Source organism: Pongo pygmaeus, chromosome 6 (assembly GCF_028885625.2).
Source record: "Pongo pygmaeus isolate AG05252 chromosome 6, NHGRI_mPonPyg2-v2.0_pri, whole genome shotgun sequence".
NCBI lineage: Eukaryota > Metazoa > Chordata > Mammalia > Primates > Hominidae > Pongo > Pongo pygmaeus.
The window spans coordinates 42,274,356-42,287,395 of record NC_072379.2 but is presented as its reverse complement, the minus strand read 5'-3'; the positions used below and the strand labels follow the sequence as shown (position 1 = coordinate 42,287,395).

Below are 13,040 nucleotides of genomic sequence, written 5' to 3'. Positions count from 1 at the left end.
CTAAAAGCAATGTGTGGCTGTGAGGGGTGGCAGGCAAGACTGTTGTGCCCCAGCATGTGCCCCTGAGGCTGGCCCCGGGGGGTTGCAACCCCCACTCAGGCCTCTCCCAGCCCCAGCCCGGGGTACCCAGAGGGGCTGTCCTGCTCCTGCGAGCACCAAAACCTGGCTCTGCGGTTCTGAGCTGTGTCATCCTTCACACAGGACCCCCACCGCCCCAGCTCTGGGCCTCAGGGACAACAGTGGGAAACCAGAGGCCTTCAGGCTTGGGTCTCTGCTCCCACCTGCAGACAGGACAAGGGGAAGGGGGTGTGTGACTGACTCTGCCCTACCCCCACTCTGGGCAGGGAAGGGTGGCTGTGTGGCTGGCTCCCGGCACCATGGACTGACCCTCACGACGCTCCAAGAGGTGACCCTTCTCCTGCCCAGGGTCATACAATGGGACCCAAATGAGGCACAGGCCCATCCTCACCATGGAGTCATGCCTGCTAGAGACTTTCCTCTCCACATCTCTGTCCCCACAGCCCAGAGGGGGAAACTGAGCCCCAGTGTGTGCTTCCTGCTGGTGATGCCCCCATAGGTGACCAAAGCTGGGAAGAGCCCCACATTTACCCCAGGGCAGTGAGGCCACAGAAACAGCACAGGAGTCACAGGGAGGCTGTGCTCTGGTCCATCCACACTCCAGAGCCTCCATCCTCGGTGCCAGAAAGTGGAGGTGAGTGGAATTTAAAATGACAACTCTATTCCAGCATCCTCAGCCCACACTGGGGGAAATAGCTCAGCCAGGTGTCAGTGGCGGGGTGGGGCAGAGACCCAGAAGTGCCTGCGACACTCTCAGGGGCTGCAAAGCCCCTGAACGGCCTTCAGAGCTAGGGACAAGCCACCGAGGACCTGGGAGGGCAGGAGAAGGAGAGCCCTCCAAAAGACAGGATCCTTTAAGTGAAAGGAGAAAGGAGAGGGAGGAAGAGGGAGGGAAGGAGGGGAGGACGATGAGGCTGGAGAAAGAAACAGCCCCAGGTCCTGCCCGGGAGGGGCTGCCCCATAAAGTGAGGGGGGTGCCCAGTGGCCATCGTCACCACACCAGGAAGAGCTTAGAAAAGACCAGGAAGCAAAAGAGGGAGGAAAAGTGGAAACATGAAGTGAGAAAAAGAGAGGAGGAGAAACAGAGAGACAGAGGAGACACAGAAAGAGTAACACCTCCCGCAAGACAGACTGTCCTGGGTTGGATGTCACGTGGACCAGATAAGAATTTGCGAATGTCAATCAGAGAATAAAAATGTAAGAATAAAATGAACCTGGCCTCAGGCATGCAGAGGAATTGTGAAAAGCACCAAAATCACTGCTTTTCTCAGGGTTTTTGACTGGGAGGGGTGTTCTCCGTCAGTCCCTGGGGCTGTTATGATGAAAGGATGGGGATGGGGTGGTGGTGGGCAGTGGGCCCAGGACAACTGGGTCCCCAGCTCTGTCGAAGGAGGAGTACAGTCTCAGCCACATTAATTTCCAGGGAGACAGCAGGACCCTCGGGGTTGGTGTGCTTCTTCAGCAGCGGCCTTGTGACCACCACTGTCTCACTAGCCACTGGGCCCAACACCCCTGATGGGCTCCTGACATCCTAGCACCCAGCCCAGCCTCCACCCACCTCCCGCTGCCTGGCTGGGGTCTTGAGTGACAGGCCAGCACTCCCTCGCTCCGTCCCGTTCCCCTGATCCTTGGGCTGCCTTTCAGGGCACACACATTGTGCCTCAGAAGTCCCACACTGCAATGGAAGTCGTCCTGCTGCTATGAGGCCCTGACAAGGACTTGAGGGGCCCAGGCTTTCTCTGAGGAAGGAAAGAGGGCACAGGTGGAGGGGACCACTGAGGCCCACCTCACACTGCAGTAATGGGAGGCTACAGCCCCAGTCTTGCTACAAAGGCCTGGCCTGGAGTTTCTGATAGGATAGTCCCAAGGGCCACTCAGGAAACAAGCAAAATAGAGTCCCAGAATGTGAGGTGAGGCCCAGACATGGGGTGAGGCTATGGGGGCAAAGTTTGGAAGCCAGGGCAAGTACTGGGTTCCTAGTCACCGTGGTGGAACCCTCAGTCACACAGCCCTGAAAGTAAGGTGGTGCAGATGGCATCTTCCCCTGTGCTGGTCTCTGGAAAGGGTCACCCAATGTGTCATGTGTCCCTGAACTCCAGGTCAGAACCTGCCCCAGGCCCAGCTCATGTGAGGGCTCACAGGTTTCTGGATCTTCCTGGGCCAGTAGGAGCCTGGCCCTCCCCAGTGCCTCTGGCCTGAGCTCACATCAGGCACAGGCCCAGAGGGCTGGCTAAGTTTAGAGATGCTGTCATCCAGCACCAGTCAGATGCTCCAGTGACAAGGCTTCTTCTCACAGTTTTTTGTTTGCGAAGACACTTCGCAGCAGAGGCTGGTTCAAAGAAGGTGGCCTGGCCAAAGCCACATTTCTGCTGGGGTCCTGAAGATTAGGGGAGGCCGCCAACCATGAGCTGGGCATTGGCAGTCACTTTAATTTCTAAGCTCACTTCTCAGCAATGTGAACATCGAGATCCAGATGTGAGAGCTTTTATTTTCTGAGTAGGTTTTATTTCTTTGACATCTTTATTGAGATTTAATTCATATACCAAACAATTCACCCATTTAGAGTATATAATTCAGTGGTTTTAAATATATTAAGAGTTGTATATCCATTACCACAATCTAAGTTTATAACATTTTCATCACTTCAGAACCAAACTTCTACCCATTAGCAGTCACCGCCCATCCTCTTTCCATCCATTCTCGCTCCAGTTTCTGTCCTACAGGTTTGCCTTTTCTGGACATTTCATAAAAAGGGAATTAAACAACACATGGCCTTTGTGACTGGCTTCTTGCACTGAGCATGATGCTTTTAAGGTTCATCCACATTTTAGCATGTGTCAGTGCTTATTAGTATTTCATTCCTTTTTATGCATGAATAATATTCCACTGTATGGATATAACACATTTTCCACATCCATTCATCAGCTGGTGGACATCTGGGCTGTTTCTACTTTTTGGCTATTACGGATAATGCTGCTATGAACCAGTTTTTGTGTGGACATACGTTTTCATATCTCTTGGGCATACACCAAAGAATAGAACATTTTGAGGACCCACCAAAGTATTTTTCATAGTAGCTGTACCATTTTACATCCTCACCAGCAATGAATGAGCATTCCAACTTCACACCCTCACCAACACTTGCTATTATCTGTCTTTTTGACAATAGCCATCCTAGTAAGACTGAAATGGCATCTCATGATGGTTTTGAATTGCATTTCCATAATGATGCCAAAATCTTTTCATGTGCTGTGGGCCATTTGTTACCTATTTTAGAGAAATATCTAAGTCCTTTGCCCATTTTTTAATTAGGTTGTTTCTTCTTACTGTTAGGTAGTAAAAGTTCTTAAAGTATTCTGAATACAAATTCCTTACCAGACACATGGTTTGCAAATATTTTCTCCCATTCTATGGACTATTCTATTCCACTTTCTCAATGGTGTCCTTTGAATACAAAAGTTTTCACTGTTAATGAAGCCCAACAGCAAAACTATTTTTCTTTTGTTGTTTATGCTTGTGGTGTCATATCTAAAAAACCGTTGCCTAATACAAAGTTGCAAAGATTTACTCTTATGTCTTCTTCTAAGAATTATGTGATTTTAGCTCCTACATTTAGATCTATTATTTATTTTGAAATAATTTTTGTATATGGTGTGAAGTACAGCTCCAACTTCATTCTTCTGCATGTGGATACTCAATTGTCCATTTGTTGAATGGACCATTATTCTTCTCCACTGGAATTGTCTTGGCACCCTTGTAAAAAATCAACTGAACATAGATGTATGGATTTATTCTACACTCTCAATCCTATTTCACTGATCTATGTATTTATCCTTATGTCAATACCACCCTGTCTTGATTGCTGTAACTGTGTAGTTTTGAAATCAGAACCCGTGAGTGCTCCGACTTTGTTGTTCTTTTTCAAGATCATTTTAGCTATTTTGGGTCTCTTGCATTCCTGTGTGAATTTTAGGGCCAGGTTGTCAATTTTTGCAAAAAACGCAGCTAGAATTTTCATAGCAAAAATGTAGGACAATTTGGAGTATACTACTATTTAACAATATTAAATCTTCCAATCCATGAACATGGGATGTCTTTCCATTAATTTAGGTCTTCTTTAATTTCTCTCAACAGTGGTTTGTGGTTTTCAATGTACAAGTCTTGTACTTCTTTTATTAAATTTAGTATTAAGTATTTTATTTTTTAGATGCTATTGTAAATTGCTTTTCCTAATTTTGTTATTTTAAACTTCTAGTCCATTGAAATACAATGGATTTTTGTATATTGGTCTTATATCTTGCCACTTTGCTAAATTCATTTTTTACTTCTAATAGTTTTTTAAATGGATTCCTTAGGATTTTCTGTATATGAAAGCATGCAATCTGAAAAGACAGGTAGCTATAACTATTTATTTCCAATCTGGAAGACTTCTATCTCTTTTTCTTGCCTAATTGCCCTGGCTAGAATCTCCTATACCACGTTGCCTAGAAATGGAAAGAGCAGATACATTCAGTTTTCCACCATTAAATATGAGGTTGGCTGTGGATTTTTCACAAATGTATTTTATCAAGTTAAGGAAGTTCCTTTCCACTTGTCGTTTGTTGAGTTTTTATCATGAAATAGTATTGGTTTTTGTTAAATGCTTTTTCTGCATCTATTGAAATGGTTCATATAGTTTCTATGTTTGTTCTATCAACATGGTGTATTATATAGATTGATTTTTGTATGCTGAATGAACCTTTAATTCTTGGGATACATCCTACTTGTTCATAATGTATAAATAATCCTTTTTATATGTTGCTAGATTTATTTTGCTAGTGTTTTGTTGAGGATGTTTCATCTGCATTCATAAGTGATAATAGTCTGTAGTTTTGTGATATCTTTGGTTTTGGTATTAGGGTATTGCTGGCTTCACAGAATGAATTGGAAAGAATTTCCTCCTCTTCTACTTTTTGGGAGAGCTTGTAAAAGACTGGTATTAATTCTTCTTTAAATGTTTGGTAGGATTTACCAGTGAAATTATCTGAGCCTGAGCTTTCCTTTGTGGGAAAATTTTAAGTTACTAAGCCAATCTCTACTTGTTATAGGTCTATTCAGATTTTCTATTTCTTCTTGAGTCAGTTTCAGTAGTTTGTGTGTTTCTAAGTATTTGTCCATTTCATCCAGGTTATCTAACTTGAGGGCACATAATTATTCACAGTTATTTCCTTATAATTTTTTTTCTGTAAGGTTGGCAGTAAGGTCTCCTGTGTCATTCCTGATTTTAGCAATTGGAGTCTTCTTTTTTCTTGGTTTTACCATCCTTTTTATAATAGTAACCTTCCTCCTAACGGGCACTCCTGAGTCTTCTTAATTATTCCCAGAGGTATTAATCACCTTCTACCCTATCATATAATTTGTTTAGTATTTATGTTTATTGCCTGCCTCTATCCAGCAGTATATAAGCTCCCCAAGGGCAGGCATCCTTGACTGCTTTGTTCACTACTATTTCCCAAGCACCCATGGCACATGGTAAGTACAGGCAACCAGATTTGCTGAATAAATGAATAAGCCTTCAGGAGAGCAAAAGAAATCAGGAACAGCCTAAGACAACTATGATGGTAACTATTATCCTTAAAAGAAACCAGGAAAAATGAAAAAAAAAACAACATGGTGATTTTGAAGCTGTGGCCCTGTGTTGTCCAATATTGTGGTCACTGTCACCATGTAGTCGTAAGAACCTGGTCCAAACTGAGATGTGCCGTAGGGGTAACACACCAGATTTCAAGACATACTACAAAAAGGAACGCAAAATAGCTTAATAATTTTTGTTTTGATTACATGTTGAAATGATTTTTTTATTTTTGTACAGATGGGGTTTTGCCATGTTGCCCACGGTCTCTAACTCCTGGGCTCAAGCGATCCACCCACCTTGGCCTCCCAAAGTGCTGGGATTACAGGCACGAGTCACTGCACCAGGCCTCTGAAATGATATTTTGGATATAAGGTTAAATAAATATATTTTTAAAGTTCCTTTCACCTGTTTCTTTTTTCGTTAAGTACTAGAAAATTTTTAATCACACATATGGCTCAACTTTGTATCACATTTTATCTCTTCTGGACAATGGTGCTCTCGACAACTTGGATGGGGTGGGTGGTGGGGTAGTAATGTCATTGTGAATGTAGAGAAAATGAAGGTAAACTTCAAATTCAAGCTTAGGTGGGCTCTGAAAGAACCAAGGGTTATATGAAGGAGTGTGGGCTTAGGCAAGTGTCTGGCCTCAGGTGCAGACTCCTCTGCAGAGTCTAGGTATGCAGTGCCCATTGAAATCACCTGAGAGCTTTTAAAAAATGCTGATACCCCATTTCCCTAGTGTCTGGCTAAATGCGATGGGGACTGAACACTCCTCAGGGGCTTCCCATGTGTAGTCAGGGCTGAGAACCGCCACATGGTCATCTTCTTTGGGAGGGCCTGCTCCTAACCAGACTCATACTCTTTGCCCAGAAAGCCCCTAACTAATGGCCTGGATCAAACTCACAGACGCTGAGAATCAGACAGCACCTCAACAAACAAGAAGTCATGTGAACAACTTCATTAAGAAATGAGCTGAAGGCTGCAAGCCTCTTGGAGTCAAGCTCCATGACAGACATATAAGTGCTGACAGCCGTGCTACTGCATTTCACCAGGTGACAAGACTGTTTACCCAGACTGGACATCAGAATACCCCCAAGACCTACCTGCAGAGCCACCCAATACCTCTTATAAGGCCCTCATGTTTTACAGGGTGGGTGTGCCACTGCTCTGGGAAGCAGTCCCAGGTGCAAGGCCTGAGTGACCCGACCATTGCTGAGTCACTGTGGAGCACCTACTGTGTGCCAGGCACTGTTCTCAGCACTTGAATTCAGGGTGTGTTAGGTGACAGAATCAGGGCCCCTCAGCTCCTTGCTGGAAATGGCACTCACTGAGATGTGCTTGACACCCAGAGGGCATTACAGCAAAAGGCATAACACCTGCTGTACTTCATTGTAAGGGCGACAGCAGCTCCTGCCCTCCAGGCTTCTCTTGCTGCTCACAAAGTGAGGAAACAAGGACTGTGGGTCCCAAATTCCACCCTGTACAAGTGTGCCATTATGATTCCTCCCATAAAATCTTCTTACGTCTTTGCCTGGTTGTTGCCAATCTGTTCTAGAATTCAACAAAAGCTTCTGTCTGGCTTAACAAAGAATCATAACTTAAGTTATTTTTGGATAATTATGTCAATACAAAAAGAACTATGTCCACCAGGAACTGAGCCCTCAACAAGTGACCCTCTAACCCAGGAGACAAAAGCCACCCAAAAGTTTGGCAGCTAGCAACACCACCTTTCTCTAACATAAAAGGATGTTTTCATTTTAAATAAATTCAAGTTTTTCTATGAATAAAATATACATTTCTGTGTAATATGCCAATATGATAATTTTTTAAAAACCAAGTTGATACATAATGCATTTTTATGTTTCTATACTAACAAAGTGACTTGCAGCTGTAAAAGATGCTTTAAAAATAATCAAATCAGATTCCATTTTTGTGGGGGAAGAGAGAGAGAATTAAATTTTTTGAAAATACATTTAAAATCTCCAGAAAGGCCACATCTCTTGCCTGGACGAGGGAGGTGGCATCACGGAACACAGGGAAATGGGAGTGGTCTTCCCAGGGACAGACATTGCACACTTATCTCCACCTGGTCTCTTCTAGTAAATTACTGTTACATTCTAGGGTGGTTCAATATAGACTCTTTAAAGGCCAATGGAGCAAAAATGAGGGAAACATCCCTGTTAGAATTTTTAAGTAGAAGATATAAAACCTAAACATTGCATATCTCTCCCCTCTGCTCTTGGGGATTCCTAGAAAAGGGGGATGGAAAGATGGCAATAGGTCCTTCAGTTCTTTCAAGTGAGACCTGAGACTTCCTTAGTCCTGTGGCCTTTGACCTCGGCAGAAGTCTACTTGCACCCATCTCCACAGGCCCAGCCCCTGCAGCTGGTCGTGCTGAGAACACAGCTTTCCTTCACAACAGTTGGGCCCTCCTAATAACCTTTCAGGCCCTGATTTCAAATATAGCATCCTATTATACCCCATCACACTTGCTAGAGGATGGGTCCCAATTTTTGGTTTAAAAAATGTGGCCAACGCGTATGCACACATTTCTCTGCTAAGAATTGGAAGGCACTTAGCTGAAGAAAAGACTTACTGACACAGGGGGTCGTCATGAAAGTGTTGGGCAAACAGATTGCAGAATCACATATATGGTGATTCCATCTGTGTTTTGAAATCATATATATCTGCTATATATGTAGATGTGTATATATGTACACACACACACATATCCTCATACTGACATTAAAATTAAGAGGCCAGGTACCTCTGGAGAGTGAGGGAACTTGAGTGTAAACGAGTCACATTTTACTGCACGTACTTCTGTATTACTTGGTGTGTGTGTGTGTGTGTGTCTGTGTGTGTTTTACAAGATCATATTGCCCTGGTAATTTAATTAATAAAATAAAAATTTCTAGTCTTGCTGGTGTCATATGGAGTCAGAGTGTTGGTTGTCTTTGATGACGAAAGGAAATAACATCTTCACAAAGGGGAACCTAGAGGTAGTGCCCTTGGTTTGGAAAAGCACAAATACATCATGGTGAGCAGCCGGCCTAGGACAGGTGCCCAAAAGCCTCAGGTCAGAGTAGACCACAAGCTGGCCATGAGTCAGCCAGTGGAGTTACAGCATTTTTAAAGCACAGAATAGAGTAGGGTAATGAGCTTCTGAGAAGAGCAGAATGTGGATTCAAATCCTGACCCTGTGTGACCTTAACTGGGGAATGGGGCTTCTCTGTGCTTCAGCTACCTCTCCTGTAAACTTGGGATGATTACAGTACCTACTTCACAGATCTAGCACGTTAATATAATAATCACCATTTAAGCGCTAGCAACTGTTACCAGAAAAGAAAAGAGTCCTGGTAGCAAGCATGCAGATATATTCTTAGCTCTCAGCAAAGTAGGTTATGGTATAAAAATACCATTAAATAGTAACTAAACTAGCATCACCTTAATGCACATCTTGCCAGCAATCTCAGCATGTGCGACTTCTTTTTAAACTACCCTACATTAAGGAATCAAGACCAGGAGGACTCTTGCTGGCCTCCTGGGAGCCAGGCCGGAAGGCAGAGGCCCACCCAACTCACCCCTTCCCCACCTTGGGCCAGGCACTGGGGACACAACCGTGGGCAGGGGGCCGGACCTCCGCCTCTCTGTGGGTAAACTGTCCAGCACATCAGATGGGGCAAAGTGCCAGGGAGAAGACAAGTTGGGGGGAGGGGCAGGGAGCAGTGGGGAGGCAAAAGGAGAGCCAGGGCAGGGGGCGTCTGGGACAGCCTGCTGAGCAGCCCAAGGGAGTGAGCTGTGAGGGGTCAGGGGAAGAGAGGCAGCTTGGCCAAGGCCCCCAAGGCAGGGAGTGCCTGGTGTGCTCTGGGGAGAGAGAAAGCAAATACGATGATCCCTCCTCCTCCATTCCTCTCTTCCCTGGCAACCAGCTCAGAGCTTGGAGACTCAAAAATTGATTCGCTCTGAATTTCCTAAGTTTATCTATTAACTACCTAGCAGGCCATTCGCTGGTTCACAGTGTGCCTCGCGGCAGAAGGCATCCACCAGCTGACAGTGATGCCCCCGCCAGCGGTCAGGCCACACACGCCCCAGGATATAGCCTGCTTGCTGGCGACTGGGGTATCACTGGATGGAGTCAAGGACATATCAAGGTCAGTTTTGGGCCTATCTGAGGTTTAGTGGGAGAGATAGGAGGGGTGGGAAATGCCCTGGACTGGAGCTCAGGGGCCATTCTTGCTGCCTGGGCTTGGGCAAGTTGCCAACCTTTCCTGAACTTCGGTTCTTTGTCTGTAAAATGGGGCTGGGGAGAAGGGCCTTTCTGGACAATTGGAATCAAATAAAATCAAACATTTAAAGTAATGTACACATTAGGTGTTGTTACAACATGGCCCAGCCCTAGCTGCCATCTCCCCCAAAAAAGGAGAGGCCCATGAACCCCTGAAATGATATCCAAAACCTCGTGGGAGATGCTTTCTTCTAGGGAGATCTCCATGTTTGAAAAGAGACAACTCCCCAAAAATGGAAGATTCACAAGGCTGAATACAAAATGTGAGACCTCTTCCTACCCAACAAACGGTCGACACTGACCACCCATCAACACTGACAACCTGCCAACCCGAGGAATGGCAGCACCCAGGGAAAGGGGCGGCCCCAACGCTGCTGTGCAAGTGGACACAGCAGGGAGAGTGGCAGCACCTGCAAAGACAGAAGACACGCAGACCCTCCTCGGCAGCCCCACTGCCAGGGACATACCCTAAAGAAACTCTCACACTTGCGCCCCAGACGCACTCAGGGCCCGGGCCGTGACGGTGTTGGCCACGGTGTGCTGGGTGACAATGGAACACAGGAGACAACCTAGATTTCCATTGCGATGGGGGCAGGCAGGACAGTGTTCACACTACAGGTCGCCACGCAGCAGCCTGCGATCAAACACATCGAGGAGCACAGGTGTCAACAAGACTGTTGAGTGAAAAGTACAAGTTCCAGGCTTTTTACATAAAGTTAAGAAAAACACCCACAAAAAAGAATCCTATATATTAGTTATGGATACTTATATCCATGTGTAAATGTACCCAAAAGAGCCTGGGAGGAAAAATACAAAAGCAGTAGTTGGAAGAAAATGGGTTATTTAATATTTCTTTGTAATACTTCTTATAATTTTTTTACAAAAGGACTTAAAGCCAAAATGACAAAAGATTAACCATTTTCAATTCTGTGTAGAAGAGATACTGTGTTCATTTTATTATACCTGGGATTTTTCTGGATTTTTAAAGTTTATCCAATATAAAAAAAATTAAAACTGCACTGTGGGCTGGGCCATGCCGGGCTGAGGGCTTCCTTGCCTTGCTCTGTAACTGCTCCCACATGGGCCACCGGGCTAGTGTCTGTGAGCCCTGCCAGGCTGAGCAGGGAAGGGCACACACTCCCTACAGAGCTGGGCAGGGCAGGGCTCCAGAAAGCGGCCCCTCTTGGCTGGCTGACCATGCTGCCCAGGCCTCTGAGGAAGATTCGGGAGCAGAGACAGCAGAAAAGGATGGGGCAAGGGAGGGGAAAGGCCAGTGGCCTCGTCACACATGAGCAGCTGTGGGCCTGAGGCCAAGCCCTTCCTTTGGGCAGGGAGCTCAGCACCACCTGACTGGGTGCCAGTGGCTGCAGCTTTAAATAAACTTGGACATGTCCACCTGGGGCCAGGAAGCAACACCAACTGTGCCCCGGACAGGCACTGTCAACAACCAGCCAACATATCAACCAAGGGACCCCAGTGCTGCAAACGGGCTGAGTGCCCACAACTGAGCCCTGGCCTCAGACATCCCCCTTAGGTGTCCTGCTCTGCCCTCCCAGCTCCCTGGCCCACCTCTATGGCACGGCTGCATCCCCGAGGAATCGGACCCTTCCCTACCCAAGAGCCGCCACAGCAGGGCAGTGGTAGGCCCTTGGCGTCTCCAGGGACGCGGCGCCTAGCAGGACTCCACAAAGGTGCACTGGGCTGAGCTGCCTGCTCCTGGCTTGGGCATCTCCTCTTGTCCCAGGTCATGGGGCTCCCCTCGATGCCAGGCTCCACTCCTCACCTCGCAATGCATGGCTCCCAGTACTTTCGCGCAGGAGGCCACACTCGCTCCCTTCCAGCAGCAGCTCATTCTCTGGCTTGACAGAGAAGCCCAGCAGTCTTAGCCCCACCTGGTCTCCACCTCTGGAGCCACCTCTCTCAACCTTCCCCAGGCAGCCCCAAAGACCTCCATTCCCCAGTGTGGCTGGCACTGGCCAGGACATCCAGCTGCGCTGGAATCGGAGGCTCAGCGGGGAGCTGGCCACCCGGACACTGCCGCTGGACGCAGGGAGGCTCGCAGCAAAGGGAAGAAGGAACAGCCAGAGGGAGCTGCAGGCTGAGGACACTGGGGGCACATGGGGAGGTCTTGAAAGTGGCTTCTTTGGAGAAGACCAGGGACACCTGCTGTGAGGGCCTCTGTGCTTCTGAGCACAAGCAGAGAAGACAACAAGAAGGCCCCTGACGAAAAACTGACTTCCCACTGTTGCTCTCTTCCTCAGAGAACCAGGCACATTAACTGCCACCCACCTGCCCCTCCAGTGGCCAGGACACCTCTGGAGGCCAAGAGAACAGACGGGGGTAGATCGGTGCATCTGAGGGGTGAAGACCGGGGAGCCAGCCACCCACTCAGGGATCCGCATGAAGGGGGCTGGGCCCGTCCCCTCCCTCGAGGTCTCAGCCCTGGGGTGCTCTCCAGATCCATCCAAGGAAGGGTCCCCCAGCCAGCCTGGCCCCCCACCCCACCCATCCAGCATGGGCTTCTTGCACAGGGCTGGGCTCCACATCCCTACCCCCTACCCGAATCCTCTCCACGCGTGCAGGGAGAAGTGGGGAATGAACACACCCCCACACTCCTCCAGCTCCGCACTCCACAATTATCAATGATCAGCGTCCCTCACCCACCACAAGGTTTCACCAGACACTTATTTAGTAAAGGAAAAAAAGGATCTGTTGCTGGATGTGTAAGAGGAAATCTCGCCAGCACCGCCAGCGCCCCCACCGCCTGCACTGAAGGGACGGAGGAGGATGGGGGAGGACGGAGGAGGATGGGGCTCTGGCCCAGTCAGGCTGGAGATTCAGGAGTTCTGAAGCTAGCCCTAGGGATGCCAGGTGCAGCCACCTTGATTCTCAGACGGGAGACCCCAGGCCAGACAGGAGGCCCCTGAGGCGCTCCCCATCTCTGACCCCAGGGGCACAGCCGGGTCCGGGGACCACGAACCAGACCTTCGCCCCACACTGCTCATACTGCCAAGGAAAGAACGGGAGCCACGGCACCTGTTCCCCGTGAGGTCCCACTTC

The 13,040-nt window shown here is 47.7% G+C and overlaps 2 protein-coding genes across 13 annotated transcripts in view; one reads left to right on the top strand and one right to left on the bottom strand.

Annotated features, from left to right (window-relative positions):
• OGDH (oxoglutarate dehydrogenase) overlaps nucleotides 1-13,040 on the top strand; it is a 481,583-nt gene that overhangs the window by 84,358 nt on the left and 384,185 nt on the right. The window lies entirely within an intron of this gene.
• The window catches only part of CAMK2B (calcium/calmodulin dependent protein kinase II beta), a 110,329-nt gene that overhangs the window by 96,186 nt on the left and 1,103 nt on the right, over nucleotides 1-13,040 (bottom strand). The gene's annotated exons all lie outside the window — the stretch shown is intronic.